We start from the raw sequence: 17,137 nt of genomic DNA, 5'->3' as shown, positions 1-17,137 counted from the left end.
AAGTTCTGATCTTCATGACCTCCCAGGCCCTGCACAATCAGGTGTTTGCTGAGATCACTCCCCACTAACTGTACGGTAAGTTGATCTGCTCTGGATACCTCAAACACCAACTTCTTTCCTGCATGTATGAACCTTTGCACAGTCCCTCTACCTGAATTCTGTCTTCCCCATTCAACACGTGGCACTTCCCTTCATCCTTTAGATTACATCTAAAATAGTACCTTCTTAAAGAAGACTTTCCTGACTACTGTATGGCAAGTGAGCCCTCTTTTTTTATTTGCAGGTTCAATTTCATTTTTATGCTTTTTACAACTAGCAATTGTTGTTATTCCCCTATCCCCTAAAATGTAAGTTCTGTGAATATAGGAACTGTATTTTGCTTGGTCACTAATGTATACTCAGTGACTCTATAAACACAAGACAAGCAAATCAATATTTGTTGAACAATGAATGAAGGCTGATGTGGCTGGATGAAGACCATGGGGAACAGTAGAGGAGAGTGATTTTGGAGGCATGAGCCAAGGCCAGACCCTGTAAGTCTTAGCCAAGTTACTGACTTGAGTATTATGAAATGCTTACTGGATAACCGGTGTTAAGCATGGGCATGGTACATCCAATGTCCAACTATCTTTTGAAAACGTTAATCTCTTGGAGAAAGTAAAGGCAGTCAAGGAGGCGGCTACTGAACCAGTCAGGAGACTATTGCAAGAGATCCCAGCAAAAGATAATGATAATGTGGACTTGGGAGATAGCAGAGGAGTTGCAGAAAAGTGTCCAGATTTCAGAAATATTTTTTCCTACATTTTTCATTTCAACACCAGCCACTGGGTTTTCCCTTAGAGATGCAGAGCCAGCTTGACCGGGAAGTGCTTAAGATTTAGTGCCTATTCCAAAGAATTCCATCTGTGCCCTTGAAATGAATGTTAACATAAAATGAAAAATTTAGTAAGTTATACTGATTTTTCTACCCTAGCCACAGTCTCAACGTTACTAATAGCTAACTTTCTACATGCAAGGTAGTATTCTTAGCATTTTACACTCTTTTAATCCTGACAGTAACTCTGTGAGGTAATTTGTTGTTATCCACAATTAATAGAAGAGGAAACTGAGGCATGGAGCTAGTAAAGAAATAGTAAAGGTATCTACTAAATAGAAGTGTTGAAGATTAAAGCAGGTAATAGTGTATTTATAAAAGTATCTGGCACATGTTAAATAATAACTTGCTTAAATTTATATAACTAATAAACAGGGAGACTGGAATTTGAATCTGGATGATCTGCCTCCAGAGTCTGTGCATTCTTTGGCCTCTCAAAGTTTGGATCCAACACCCTTGGAGTTCTCTTAAGGAAAAAAACTAAATGCTTAATTCCTACTGCAAAGCCATCTTCGAAAGCAAGACTAACACAGCTCACTTTTCAACCCCAAAATAATACTTTTGAATATATATTAATTGCAAAGGTTTAAATAACAAGTCCAATGAAAATTTTTTTCTTTTTTTTTTCTAAGCACTTTAGCTAGTGCGACTGAACTTTGTGTGTGTGTGTGTGTGTGGTACTGACAAGAATGTATATTTTGTGTATTTAAAGTAGAGAGCTTTATAAATGTTTATTAAATTTACTTGTTCCAGATCTGAGTTCAAGTCCTGGATATCCTTATTAATTTTCTGTCTCGTTGATCTATCTAATATTGATGTTGAAGTCTCCCAGTATTATTGTGTGGGAGTCTAGGGAGTCTAAGTCTCTTTATAGGTCTTATGTATCTGGGTGTTAGGATCATTAGCTCTTATTGTTGCATTGATCCTTTTACCACTCTATCTTTGTTGCTTTAAAATCTATTTTATCAGATGCGAGAATTGCAACTCCTGCTTTTTATTTATTTATTTACTTTTGCTCTTCATTTGGTTGGTAAATCTTTCTCCATCCCTTTATTTTGAGTCTTTGTGTATCCTTGCATGTGAAATGGGTCTGGATGTAGCATACCGTTGGGTTTTGGCTGTATCTTTTGATTGGGGGAGTTAGTCGATTTAAATTTAGGATTACTGCCATTTGATGTTAACTGGCTGTTTTGTCCATTCGTTGATGTAAATTCTTCATTTTGTTGATGCTCTTTACTTTTTGGTATATTTTTAGAAAGGCTAACACTGGTTGTTCCTTTCTATGTGTAATGCTTCTTTCAGAAGCTCTTGTAAAGCAGGCCTGGTGGTAATAAAATCTCTGAGTACTTGCTTGTCCATAAAAGATTTTATTTTTCCTTCAGTTGTGAAGCTTAGTTTGGCTGGATATGAAATTCTGGGCTGAAAGTTCTTTTCTTTAAGGATGTTGAATATTGGCCCCCACTCTCTTCTGGCTTGTAGGGTTTCTGCTGAGAGATCTGCTGTAAGTCTGAAAGGCTTCCCTTTGTGGGTAACCTGACCTTTCTCTCTGGCTGCCCTTAGTATTTTCTCCTTCGTTTCAACCCTGGTGAATCTAACGATTATGTGCCTTGGGGTTGCTCTTCTTGAGGAATATCTTTGTGGTGTTCTCTGTATTACCTGGGGTTGAATATTGTCCTGCTTTGCTAGGTTGGGAAAGTTTCCCTGAATAATATCCTGAAGAGTATTTTCCAGCTTGGATTCATGCTCTTCGTCATATTCAGGTGCACCTATCAAACGTAAATTAGGTCTTTTCACATAGTCCCATATTTCTTGGAGACTTTGCTCATTCCTTTTTATCCTCTTTTCTCTATTCTTGTCTTCTCGTTTTATTTCATTAAGTTGGTCTTCGACCTCTGATATCCTTTCTTCTGCTTGATCAATTCAGCTATTCAAACTTATGCATATTTCGCTAAGTTCTCGTGTTGTGTTTCTCAACTCCATTAATTCATTTATATTCCCCTCTATATTGTCTGCTCTTGTTAGCATTTCGTCAAACCTTTTTTCAAAGTTCTTAGTTTCTTTACATTGGGTTAGAACAAGTTCTTTTAACTCCCAGAAGTTTCTTATCATCCACCTTCTGAAGCCTACTTCTGTTAATGGAACACAGTCCTTCTCCATCAGGCCTTGTTCCGTTGCTGATGAGGAACTTTAATCCCCTGTAGAGGGAGAGGCATTCTGATTTTGGGTCTTCTCAGCCTTTTTAGGCTGGTTTCTTCCCTTCATTATAAATTTATCCATCTGTCGTCTTTACAATTACCGCCTTTCTAATTAGGTCTCTGAGTGGATGTCCAATTTATTGATTCCCAGCACCGGAATCTGAGCAACCCACTGCGCCGGCCAAAACAGCGGCATTAAGACTGATGGTGCGCTTCTGCCCAGGAATCTCAGATTTGGCTTCCTTCTTGAGTCCATAATAGGCGACTCTGTCTTCCCGGAGCTCCAAATGTGGGTCAGAAGGGGAACCAGTCCCATTTACTCTGCACCAAGAGCTGCTGTGCTGAGGTGTCGGCAAAACTGCTGTGCCAGCCACAAGAGTCGCGCTGGCATCCCATGGGACTCCTCTACTGGGAATCTTCTGGTCCGTGAGCAACGAAAATTCGTCTGAAAGTGTGGCGTCCTCTCCTCTGCGCTTTCACTGGGAGCTACAATCTTGAGCTGTTAGCGATCAGCCATCTTGGATCTCTACTTTTTTTTTTTTAATAAAAAAAAATAAAACTTTAATTTGAAAAAAGAAATTATCAAAGATCATACATGCCTTAACATTTAGATACCTATAGATTCATATAAAGGCAGTAATAAAAATATCAGTGCAAGTTCTACATTGGGTTCCTCAGTAGAGAAAACAATAAGTTCTTCGAGTGAACCATTATCTTCAAATCCCAAAACATGTCAAGAAGAAAGAATTCTTCTGATGCAGGACTTAACATGTAGCATAATTTAGTCAATAAAGGTAAGTATATAAGATTGTGATTATACATAAAAATTAGTGTCTTGGCCAGTTTTTAAACTTTTGTTTTTTACTTTAATGTGAGCTTTTAAAAAATGCTTAAAAATCCAACTAATTTAAAAGTGACTGATAGTAGTAGTGCAAAGAGGCTCTCCTCTTTTTATCTTTATTTTTTGGTATGGGCTGAAGAGTAGCATTTAACAAAGAAATAACATGTTAAACCATATGTAAAATGTATGTGTGTTTGAGTAAAGAAGGCACAATATGAGTTAAATTAAAACATTACCACTTGTTCCGAACTCTTAACTGTACAGCATTATAATACACACTTTTAGATATGAGTCCAGATTTCTTATCATTGAAGTGACAGCATATTTTTTAGCTCTATTATTTGTGCCAAAAGACACTGCGGTAACAGACTGCAAAAAGGCAGCACATGTTGAGTCCAATTAACAATGACCTCTATTAAGACAGTGTCTGTGGTTTGTTTTTAAATTACAATGGCTAAGACAACTGGTGGAATGGAATTAGGTCTCAAAAGCTGATATGAAAATTACTAGTACATTTGCATTTGCAAAACTACTTACATACTTTAAGGAAATGTTATCAATCTGTGGAAAAAGCAAATGGTGGTGCTTTCATCTGCATTTTAATTAACTTATTAAATAGACAACACATTTTAACATTTAAAAAAAAGACATTCATATACCATTAGTTTTTGGTGCCTAACACTAATGGTCCGTTTGTAGTTAAACCCACGAGTAGGGTATATGAAAGTCCAACAAAAATTTATCAACCACCCACTAAGTGGCAGATGTCTCTACCCTTAAAAGGCCCTTAAAAGGTCTTCCATCCAAAGCAGCCCTTCTCCACCTGGGATTTCAAGAGACAATTAATCCCTAATGCCTTTCAGCACCCATTGTGTGTAATGTATTAACTTCTTTTGTATACATCTAGAATAGCTCTAGTTCTGCACCATCCTGGGAAAACAGTCAATTTTTTTATCTCCTGTGGTTCCTATGGGGAAATCCATATGCAAAGAATTTCAAATGACAAATGCTGTAATAGAAATGAATAAGGAGTAATGGAGCAGAGTGAGCATAGCTTAAAAGCAGTGGCTGTGAAGTCAGACAGACTTAAGATCGAGTATAAGCCCAGTCACTTATAGGGCTTATAAAATTGTTGTAAGGATTAAAAATAGCATTTGTAAGTTATTTAGTATTATCCTGGCACATAGTAGGTTTCATAATGGTAGTAGTATTTATTAAATCTGTTAAGTCACTAGAATGCAAACTGTCTTGGTCCTCTATAGTCCCCACATTTAAAACCGTGCATTGCACAAAAGTACTCAGATACTTTTTGATGTAATAAGGGATGTCTACTAGGGAAGATTTCTTAATGTAGCATGTAGGCTGAAGAAAATATTGCTAGTGAATTGCAAGAGGAGGCCATTCCAGGCCATGAAAAGCTATGAAACAATGACAAAAAGGACAGGACTTCATGAAAGATTCCAAAAACTAAATACCTCTTTCAGCATGACTGTGAACATATGGGAGGACATAAAAATGTAGGCAGAGGCTAGATCATAAGGGGCCCTGTAACGTGCTAAAGAAGAGCTACAATTATATTCTGTAAGACCTAGGTTTTGCCCAGCAGAGTTATGGAAGGAAGAGTGTAGTAAGAGAAGAAACAAGATGGATTGAGTCTATGTCTATAATACCAAAATCTTACAAAGTGAAAGTCAAGAAATTACACAACACGATGTAGAAGTGTAAGCATATCATTTCAGTGTGCAAAGGTAACCAGTACAAGAAAAAATATATGTAACTCTCTAGAGCTAAGTGTTTATCTGTCTTTGTAGGAAGTAAATAGATATGTTATTGATACTTAAAGAAATAACATTGGCCGGGCGCGGTGGCTCACGCCTATAATCCCTGCACTTTGGGAGGCCGAGGCGGGTGGATCATGAGGTCAAGAGATCGAGACCATCCTGGTCAACAAGGTGAAACCCCGTCTCTACTAAAAATACAAAAATTAGCTGGGCATGGTGGCACGCGCCTGTAGTCCCAGCTACTCGGGAGGCTGAGGCAGGAGAATTGCTTGAACCCAGGAGGTGGAGGTTGCAGTGAGCCAAGATCGTGCCTTTGCACTCCAGTCTGGGTAACAACAGCGAAACTCTGTCTCAAAAAAAAAATAATAATATTAGGAGGAGCATATCATTTAAAGATGGGTATAGTAATTGCCAGAAATACTAAAAATAAATTATAAGAGTAGTTGCCTCTGGAAAGCAGGCCTGGTGATGTAAAAGGGTGAGATTCTTTTATTATATTTTTGAATTTGTAATAAACATTTTTTAAAAATTTAATGTGTCCTGACTGGGCTTAGTGGCTCATGCCTATAATCCCAGCATTTTGGGAGGCTGAGGTAGTAGGATAGCTTGAGCCCAGGAGTTCAAGACCAGCCTGGAAAACATGGCAAAGCCACATCTCTACCAAAAATACAGAAGTTAGGTGTTGTGGTATGCACCTGTAGTCCCAACTACTTGGGAGGCTGAGGTGAGAGGATGGTTTGAGCCTGGGAGATGAAGGTTGCAGTGAGCCAAGGCCTGGGCACTCCAGCCTTGGCAACATAGACAGAGAATGTCTCAAAAAAAAAAAATTTAATGTGTCGGGAAAAAAAGCGTTTCTAGTTAATCATTTACTGTGTATGAGACTATGAGATACCATTTCCTCCATAGTGAATGAATCTGACAGATTTTTCTGGTTTGTAATTTGCATGTAGAAAGTTTCTCCAAATGTAAGCTATGGTGGTGTTTTTTCTTCAGAGCCAACTTGACTAGCTTTAGCCTCAGGAAAAAGGCAGTAAAAAAAAGAGTTAGCTGTAAGACAGCCTCAGACAGGTCCCTTAGGAGTTATTCCAGAAGGCGGCATTGTTATCATAGGAGAAGATAGCTTCAGTTGTGTTATTGCCCCTGAAAACCTTCCAGTGGAACAAGATATGAATGTGGAAGACAGTGATATTGATTATCTTAACCCTGTGTAGGCCTAGGCCAATGTGTGGACATCTTAGTTTTTATAAAAAAATATATATTTTTTTTTCAAGTAAAAAAAAATCAAAAAGCCCAAAAGGGAAACACCATGGGGCTGGGCTGCACAATACTCACACAGTGCACTTTGCTGCAAGGATAGCCCCACAAGGCTAGTAGGTGACCCAATGTCCAACTAGCCCACTCTGTAGCCAGCCCATCCCCAGAAGTTCTGTTCCTTGGTGAGGAGTGTTCCCACAACTTCCAGGTCCCCAAACCAAACCTAGCATCAGGTCATGACCCCAGCTCTGAGATCCCCCACAACCAACCTAACCAATGACTTTAATTGTACAAATTGCCATTTATTGTCAGTTTCTATTTGGCTTAGTCAGAAATCTAAGGTTTTTCTTATCTGAACAGGCAAAGAAGTGGGTAGCCCCCGCAGCAATAATCATTCATTACAACTGCTATCAATTACCTTTAATGCTGGATGTAACTCTTGGCCAGGCATGGTGGCTCACACCTGTAATCCCAGCTGAGGTGAGAGGATTGCTTGATGTCTGAAGTTCAAGACTACCCTGGAGGACATAGGAAGACCCTGTCTCCACAAAAAAATTTAAAAATTAGCCAGATGTGGTAGTGTGCTTGTAACTTAGCTACTCCGGAGGCTGAAATGGGAGGACTGCCTGAGCCCAGAAGTTTAATGTTACAGTGAGCTATGATTATGCCACTGCACTTCAGCCTGGGCAACAGAGTGAGATCCTGTCTCTAAAAGAAAAAACTGTAGCCCTTGCCAGTGACTCTTTAGTTACCACAAACCCAAGATCAAGTGTTTTCTTATAGCATAAAGTAAACCTTGGTACCCACAAAAGCCCACGGTCAGGGAGTTCAATGTAAAAGAACAAAACTTCGGACCCACCTACTACTCTTGGGGCTCCAAAAAGAAGACAAGACTCCAAAGAGAAGGTCTGTGGAATATTTTTATGTTCCTCAAGGAGTTCCAAGGTTGCTAGAAGTCTCCTCTAGGTCACTTTATGTGCTAGGCAGAATACTGATGTTTCTTCTTAGTAATTTTGTATCCACTAACTGTCAAATTGAGGTGGTATGGGCTTCAAGGAGAAGATATCTATGATTAAAGAGAAGTAGATGGAAAATCAAAAGTGACAAAAGGAACAGAAATAAATGGAAGGAGTCTTAGAAGAGCCAGAATGTGGAGATCTTAAGCTTCCCCAAAAAGGCCAGTGAACTTTTACATTTTTCTTAACAAAAATTATACCAATAAGAAGCAAACAGAGATCAAACATATAATTGAAAGACAGTTTCAGTGAAGATAAAAAGAAAATCCTATGAAAGAAATAAGATACCGAAGAGAACAGAGAAGCCTTTAAAATGTATGTGTGTGTGTGTGTGTGTGTGTGTGTGTGTGTGTGTAATCTGAATATCAGCTCTTAATTAAGCTGACTTCTGACCATAGAGCTCTTAAAAAATTGTTGTTGTTGCTGTTGTTGTTTCTCAAATCTTTTGTTGTCAGATTTCTGCTAGGACAAACAGCAAATATTCCTGACTTTAAAATCTTTTTTTTATTTTAAAATAAAGGTACGTACGAAGTGACTCAGAATCAAAACCAAAGCCTTTTGTGGCTTAACTAAGTACACATGAGGCCTTTCTAAAGCGGTACAAAGATGCAGTCCTCTCAGGATCCAGAGCCTCCCCCAACAACAGCTGGAAGAAATAAAGATTTAGGTAACACCTTCAGATCTGGCAGCAGTTGGTATGTTAACTTTTTATGGGGGCCTCCAGCGTTTCAGTTAGCTGCTTGCACAAACATACCCAACAACCTATGCTCCTGATAGGTGGCAAGCCAAGCAGAGTTCTTAGGTCACAAAATGAGACAAACAGGAAAATAGCTATCCATAGGAAGGAAAAGAACCAATAACAATTGGTTACCCCAAAATCAGATTTACACAAGAATCACCATCCACACAAATGAGTTTCTCCTGCCAAACCGAATTTGGAAAGGAAGGGAAAAGGAGAACTTTATCTTCCATTCTCAAACAGGCATTATAGCTAAAGGTCTCATAGAACTGACCTTGGTAAAAATTCTTACCCTTTTTTTGGTTTTTTGCTGATTGTTGTTAGCCATCCCAGGACCTCATTTGCAGGCTTCAGAGTGAGTCAGGTGTCTCAGCTATCATATCTTTGTCACCAGAACCATAGGGGCAGAAAGTGGTCAATCCCTTTTCTCCCCATCATAAAGGTTCATCATGACCAACAAAAGTAAGGCATGACAAATTTATTGTGTATGCACTTGTACACAGGAGTTAGGCGAAACATGAAAACTCGAGAATTAAGAGCCAGATGAATGAATACCCTCTTCACTGGGGAGAGAGAAGTAGAGGGGTATAGAAGTAAATTATTGTCAGCGGAAATGAATGGACCCAGGAGACAACAATTAACTTGTAAGTGATTCTCTCTGAAATTTGAATGATCTTGAGAGGCAGACATTTTCTTGTTAAAAAAAAAAAGGCTATCAGAAGTGATTGCATTTCTTAGCCTACTTTTCTGTGATAAATAGTGAGAGGATAAGTAAGGAGGGGAAGGAAGGCAATTGTATTCCTCCTTGGGGGGTTAGTTTCTAGGTAGAAAAGGAAACTTTAGAGAACAGCCTTAAACTGTCCTTTGAGAGAGAGAAGGTTGAAGAGTGGAGGGAGGGAAGGCTAGACAGACCTTGAGGCTGCTGCTTTAATTCAGCATATCAAAGTACCATATTTGGGTTATCAGTTTCTGAGCCCCAACAATTCCAAAGATGTTAGGAGTTGTATGCCAGGAAACAAAACAAAGGCTAAATATATATTTCACCATATCCAAACTGGGCAACTAGGAGATTTTTACTCCTTGAGATAATACACCATAAGGTTGTGGATAAGTGAGGGTATGCCTTTCTTAAGTGGGAGAAAGAAGCCGGGCATGGTGGCTCACACCTGTAATCCAAGCACTTTGGGAGGCCAAGGCAGGTGAATCACGAGGTCAGGAGATGGAGACCATCCTGGTCAACATGGTGAGACCTCGTCTCTACTAAAAATACAAAAAATTAGCTGGGCATGGTGACGGACGTCCATAATCCCAGCTACATGGGAGGCTGAGGCAGGAGAATGGCTTGAACCCAGGAGTCAGAGGTTGCAGTGAGCTGAGATTGCGTCAGTGTTCTTCAGCCTGGTGACAGAGCAAGACTCCATCTCAAAAGAAAAAACAGGAGAAAGGATTATAGTGAAGTGAGAGGAATACAAAATGTGTGCTCATGGCAAAGGAAAGAGTATGTTGAAATAAGAGGGGAAAGTATGTAGGGCCTTATACTCAAATAGATGGGTGGATTCTGGACTCTGGCATTCAGGAGTTTCTAATACTGGGCAAAGGGGAGCCAACTCTCTAAGTCTAATGCTTCTTAAATATTAGCTTCTTTGGCCGGGCGCGGTGGCTCACGCCTGTAATCCCAGCACTTTGGGAGGCCAAGGCGGGTGGATCACGAGGTCAACAGATTGAGACCATCCTGGTCTACATGGTGAAACCCCATCTCTACTAAAAATACAAAAAATTAGCTGGGCATGGTGGCACGTGCCTGTAATCCCAGCTACTGGGGAGGCTGAGGCAGGAGAATTGCCTGAACCCAGGAGGCAGAGGTTGCGGTGAGCCGAGATGGCGCCATTGCACTCCAGCCTGGGTAACAAGAACGAAACTCTCAAAAAAAAAAAAAAAAAATTAGTTTCTTTATGTGCCAACCTGACCCACAGAATATACCCAATAAACTGTAGCTCTTATTGCAATGTAATAGGAAGGACTAATGTATAAAAATAATATGAGAGTGATATAACCCCACCAAACAAAATATGATCTCTTCCTTTCCTCAGGGAGAGAATCCTCACTGGATTTTATTGACCTAAAGGGGAAAAAAATGGAAGCAAACATTATAAGTAAAGAATTTATTTGAGCTAAGCTTGAGGACTATAACTCAAAAGCATACCTGAATTATACTCCAATGAGCAGCAGTAAAAAGTGAGTTTAAAGGAAAAGAAGAGGTTAGTTCTTAAGTTGTTCTCCAATAATTTATATTAAAATAGCATACACTAATGATTGACTATACATTGTTGTTTGGTATCATAAAGTCCAGGAACATGAAGATAATGGATGATACAGCTAGTCAGGAACAAAATGCCTTTAAACAGTTTCCCTCCTAAATAGAGGGGGTCAGGTAATGCTGAAGTCTCACACTCATTTTTCTCTGGGCCTGATAAGTTTTGCATACTTCACATAGGTCAACTGCTCTATTTTTATTTTCTCAGTATTATACATTTCTCATATTTACTATTTTTTTTTCTTCCCAACTTGTATTTTAGGCACAAGGGGTACATGTGCAGGATTCTTTCATGAGTAAATTGCATGTCATGGGTGTTTGTTGTATAGTAATGGTATCAATCAAGTATTCTACATAATACCCAATTATTTACTAGAAGTGAAACTCTTCTGAATTATACTGTTAATGAAAAAGAGTCAAATCCTGGAAAATATTTGACGGGATCTATTATAAGCCAAATATGAGTGACCAAGGCCTGAGGCACAGCCTCAAAGTGTCCTGAGAACATGTGCCCAAGATGGTTGGGTTACAACTTGATTTTATACATTTTAGAGGGGCAGCAGTTACAGGCAGACATCAATATATGTAAGGTGTCCATTGGTTCAGTCTGAAAGGGTGGAACAAGTCAAATTGGGAGCCAACAGTGCAGGGAGGCTTCCAGGTCATAGGTGGATTCCAACAGTTTCTAATTGACAATAGGTTGAAAGAGTTTTCAATTATTATCTAAAGACCTGGAATCAATGGAAAGGAATATCTGGGTTAAAATAAGGGGTTGTGGAGACCAAGATTCTTATTATGCAGATGAAGATTCCAAGTAGTATGCTTCAGAGAGAATAAATGGCAAATGTCTCTTATCAGACCTAAAAAGGTATTATGTAAGACCTTTAGTTAGTCTCTCCTGGATCAGGAAAATATCTGGAAAAGAAAAAGGATTTTCTATAGAATCCTTTCCCCCACAAAAGACAGCTTTGCAGAGCCATTTCAAAATATGTCAAAGAAATATATTTTGGGGTAAAATACTTTAGTTTCTTTCAGGACCTGCTGTCACGTGATTCTATACCAGAGTCACATGTATATTTTTTGGTATCTTATTGCTACAAAGAGTCTGTTTTGTCAATCTTAAGATCTCCGTTTTAATGTTAACGCTGATTGGTTGTGCCTGAATTCCAAAAGGGGGGGGATAATGAGGTATGCCCACCCACCACCCCTTCCCATCATGGCCTGAACTAGTTTTTCAGGTTTACTTTGGAATGCCCTTGGCCAAGAGAGGGATCCATTCAGTTAGTTGGGGGGGTCTAGAGTTTTATTTTTTGTTTTATAGAACTGTGCTTTACTCATTTTTCTAACAGTCCAGCCAAAGGACTGCTCTTAAACCCGATAGATAAAGAGAGAAAGACTTAGAAGTGCTTTCATAATCTTCAGACATTTGTAGCAGTTCATATTAGACATTTGAGGAAGATCTAAACAAATTTGGGGAAGATAAGAATGATGAAGAAAAGCTGGCCTTCCAAGAGGAACTTATAAAAGAGTACATGAAATAAGGCTCAAACCACAGAAGCTTAAAAGTCATTAAAAATTCTAATGAATTCTTTCTAAATTATAAGTTAAAAGAAACATTTTATTAGAATGTCTAAAATGTGTTTTAATTCTGAACTTGATTAACAATTCTGAGTCACAGTTGGGATGTACAATTTTCAGAACAGTTTAGAAACACTCAAACAAAAATGCCTTTTCTTTTTGAGATGGAGTCTCTGTCACCCAGGCTGGAGTGCCCTGGCACGATCTTGGCTCACTGCAACCTCCATCTCCTGGGTTCAAAAAATTCTCTTGCCTCAGCCTCCTCAGTAGCTGGGATTACACGCATGTGCCACCACACCCAGCTAATTTTTGTATTTTTAGTAGAGACGGGTTTCATCATGTTGGTTAGGTTGCTTTGAAACTCTTGACCTTGTGATCCGCCCGCCTCGGCCTCCCAAAGTGCTGGAATTACAGGTGGGAGCCACCGCACCCAGCACAAAAAAAAAGCCTTTTAAATGAGTGGATATTTACGGAAAACTTGTGGGAGTGTTTGGGACATCTGCAGTGAGCTCTTTCATTTTTCCTGATTTGCTCATTGTGAAGCAATAAGTAACCAGGCAGTAAGTACCAAACAGATCATTTGGTATAAAAAGAAAAATCTATATTCAATAACTATAAATTTAGGAACTCTAACCTCTTGCCACAGCATCTCCATGTTATTCAGCATTTGGGCTTAGCTACTGACTGTGTCAATCAAATGGCCAAGAGTATGAGGTTCCTGTGCTAAAAATATTCCAACTCAAATCATCTTGACAGACAATACCAGAAAAACAAACATTTTTCTGTCTAGCAAAGTGACCAAATTTTAGGAGACTAACTATAAGCAGAAAAGACAAGTAATAGCTGCATAACCTTGAGCAAGGTACTAACTGAGCCTCAGTCTTTTCATCATTAAAATGATATTTTTAATGCAGGTCTACAGTCTCTACTCTGCAATTCCAAAACAGAACAAAAAACAAAAACACTGTGACACCCAAAAGTGTTTTTATGAGTTTGGCACCAGGATTATATGGTAAAAAAAAAACCCGACTATAAACAAATATGAAGCCTCTATTGTCTCAGCACTTGTATCCATCAGTCACACATGCCTCTGTGATTTGCTGACATTTTCTGACCTGAGGACTAATTCCATGGAAAATATCAAAAAGAGCTAAAGATATACCTATGGGTAACAGTGAGAAGAAAAGGAAGCATCTGTCTTTATCAATAGTTCAGAAAGTAGAGTTATTGCAGATCGATTGTGCAATAGAACTGTGTTTTATAAAATAGAACTTTTTGTTTTATAGAACTGTGCTTGATGGTGGTATGTCTGTGAGGTGTGTTACTGAAGAATATGGTGTGGGAACCACCACAGTATATGACTTAAAGAAACAAAGGGCTGGGCACAGTGGCTCACACCTGTAATCCCAACGCTTTGGGAAGCCACGGCAGGAGGATCACTTGAGGTCAGGGGTTCAAGACCAGCCTGACCATGGTGAAACCCCATCTCTACTAAAAATACAAAAATTAGCCAGGTGTGGAGGTGCGTGCCTGTAATCCCAGCTACTTGGGAGGCTGAGGCAGGAGAATCACTTGAACCCAGGAGGCGGAGGCTGCAGTGAGCCAAGATCCCACCATTGCACTGCAGCCTAGGCGACTGAGTAAGACTGTCTCAGTGAACCAAGATCATACCATTTCACGCCAGCCTGGTGACAGAGTGAGACCCCGTCTAAAAAAAAAACAGACAAGTTGTGGAAATTTTATAGTGACAACGATAACCAAGTACTAATGAAAAACAGAAAAACATTGCATAGAGCCAAAAATGAAGATCTTGACTGTGTGTTCATTCAATGAATTTGACAACGAAGAAGTAAAGATACACCACCGACGGGTTTGTTGGTCATGAAACAAGCTAGAATATTCCATGAAGAACTGGAACAAACTCTTTAAGATTCTCAGGAAATCAGAGGTAATGAACATACATTGCATGTATATGTAATATAGGTTGATTTTCATCAGTGTAAGTTTTTAAATTTTACTTAAAATTTCCTTAGAAATAAGAAGTTTTCCACAAGTGACAAAACACATTAAAAGCTTATGGTATGTGTGATCTATATCCTGCTATTTCATTTACTAATAAACTTATTTATTTAAAAACTTTATCTACAAATAAATTTACTAATATATTTTTGTAAATAAATTGCAATATTATTATGGTTTTGTTTCACTTCGTGTGAATTTTCTTATATTTATTTGCAGAAATAGTAAGATTAATGTGTTTCATTACATAGTACAGTTCTCTGCCTATTTGGAATGTTACAAAATATGCAATTTATATACTATATTCCAAAGGATTCCAATTTCTTCCTGAATTCCAAAAAATTCTCATTTCCAAACATATCCAGTCCCCAGAGTTATAAATAAGAGATTATAGACCTGTGATTCTTTTTCGTTGTGAATGATCCAGTGAAATGATCAATGTAAAATGTCTGGCACAAAGTAAATGCCCATTAAGTGTAGTTGCTATTATTAATATTCTATTACTCTGCTTTTAAAATGTAAGACAAACTCTGACATTGAAGTTAGCAAGTTGACATAGCATAGGTAATGATAAGCATTCTTCAAGTTTTATTATTCTAAGAGACGCTTTGGCAATGTGCTGCTGGTAAAGTGTGTTAGAGTATCTCCTAAATCTTCATCCAAGAATGGAAACATTTTGAAAATCAGAGGATAGAAAATGTTATGCTACATCAAATTAAACTGCATGTTGATAAAATATGAACCCACCTAGCTAGCCCTTATTTTATTAATCAAAGAAACATAATTTTTTTTTATCTGCTGCTAACTATCCCTTCAGCTCCCTGTGCCACAAGCACCACTCAAAGAATAATTGAATCTCTCTTGTGAGTAAAGACTGGTTTTTAACCCTCTTTGTATAACTTCAGCTACTACTGTAAGATCTTAAACATAGCTGCATACATAAAATTGATATTCTGTTTTGTAAACAAAGCTGTTATTAGTCTAATGAATGTGAATTGATTCCTGCAGCCTGGTCTTCTTTGTTTTGTTTTATTTTTTTGTAATGTTTGTTCATTTAAAATATAAGATGTGTTGCTTTTCTCTCATTATAAAAGGCATACGTCATTCTTGTAGAAAACATGGAAAATACAACAATTTATAAAGAAGAAAATAAATTCATCCCTAATGTTACAACCAGTGATATAATCACTCTTAACATTTGTTTACTTTAAAAGCTATCTATTATATTAAATGTCAGCCTTACAATGGCAGAAACCATGTCCATTCATTCCTGTTCTCTACCCTGTCCTTGCCATCTTACCATAGTAGGCATATAACACATTTAAAGAAAACACACACACACTTAGGGATCAAACTATATTCACAGGGTTTTTTGGCCACATTACTTTTAGTTAACACTATATTGTGAGCATTTTCCATATGAATTCTATTTTATTTGACAAAGCCAGATTTTCTACACTGCATTTAGCTTATCCTCTTATCTTCTGGGACTTTCTACTCACAGGTCCAAGGGTAAGCATTATCCTGCAGTCCCTCTGCCAGAGGATCTACCTTCTCTATTGTTCTCACCATTTTTCCATCATAGTTGCTCCTCTTATTTCCCATTAGCTCATGCTGCAGCTTTCTGCCCGCTACTCTTACCAGGTGTAAGAAACCTTCACCATCATGTAAATTCATATATGACCCGACTGGTGATTGGCTCCCATTCTCTACACAACATATTTCTTCAATTGGGGTGAGCTAAACTTGCACAGGAGAGACTTGACTTGGAAAGCAGAGAGAATCCCAGAGGGGAGAGAAAGAGCAGCAACTCCATCTTGGTAAGTAGGAAAGTGGAGGGTGGGTCCTTTGTCCACAATATTATCCATTCCATTCTTTTAGGATCAGTCATAGAAATAAGTCCCATTCAACTGGAAGATGCCTGGAGTCACTATGCTGACTTGGAAATCTCAACTAGGCACCTGATTAACAGTCTTCCCCACTGATACCTAAACTAAAATGAAGAATTGGCCACCAGGTGATACTAAACCTTGTATCATGAGCCAAACCCTAGGAACTAGTCTCAGGTCATTGAATTTTTGAACATCACTCACCATGTTGGATCAGGCTTTTTCTGTAATTTGTGCAAAATTCTAATGATGGATGATGTTCTCTCTCTTCTCCAAACTAATATGGTTTACATTAGCTGTTCATTTATTTAACCTAGGGATGGGAGTCATCCATAGTGTGAATTCCAGTTGCTTGGTAGTGACTGCCTGAAATGCATGTCTGAAAATTTGGAGCCATGTTTTGGCTTAGTGTGTGGTGGTCATTTGTTGACATCTGCCATTGGTACAGAAAGTAGAAATGGCAGAACATATGCCATCTGTCCCTTATGGGGGCCTTAAATTTTCCTGTTTACCTTTGGTTCAGACCTTTTGCTTTGCTCAGTTAGTGTAATTTATAAATGATCTCACAATCTCATATTCTTATTCTGCATTATATTGCTCCATCCATGGACAGGGACCCCTTTTCCTTGATGTACAT

General features: G+C 38.5%; 1 protein-coding gene across 9 annotated transcripts in view; it reads left to right on the top strand.

Annotated features, from left to right (window-relative positions):
* LOC128929307 (uncharacterized) overlaps positions 1 to 17,137 on the top strand; it is a 55,313-nt gene that overhangs the window by 1,822 nt on the left and 36,354 nt on the right. For 2 of the 9 annotated variants that reach the window (XM_078345995.1, XM_078345991.1), the window contains exons 2-4: positions 27 to 75; positions 3,186 to 3,863; positions 13,507 to 15,859. The exons of 1 other annotated variant lie outside the window; for it this stretch is intronic. The gene's annotated coding sequence lies outside the window, so the exon portion shown is untranslated. Of the gene's footprint in view, positions 1 to 26; positions 76 to 3,185; positions 3,864 to 13,506; positions 15,860 to 17,137 lie in introns of those variants that run through there. 6 more of the 9 variants (XM_078345998.1, XM_078345996.1, XM_078345997.1 and 3 more) reach the window with 4 other exon arrangements.

Source organism: Callithrix jacchus, chromosome 12 (genome assembly GCF_049354715.1).
Source record: "Callithrix jacchus isolate 240 chromosome 12, calJac240_pri, whole genome shotgun sequence".
NCBI classification, from domain to species: Eukaryota; Metazoa; Chordata; class Mammalia; order Primates; family Cebidae; genus Callithrix; species Callithrix jacchus.
This window is presented reverse-complemented; position numbering and strand designations above follow the sequence as displayed.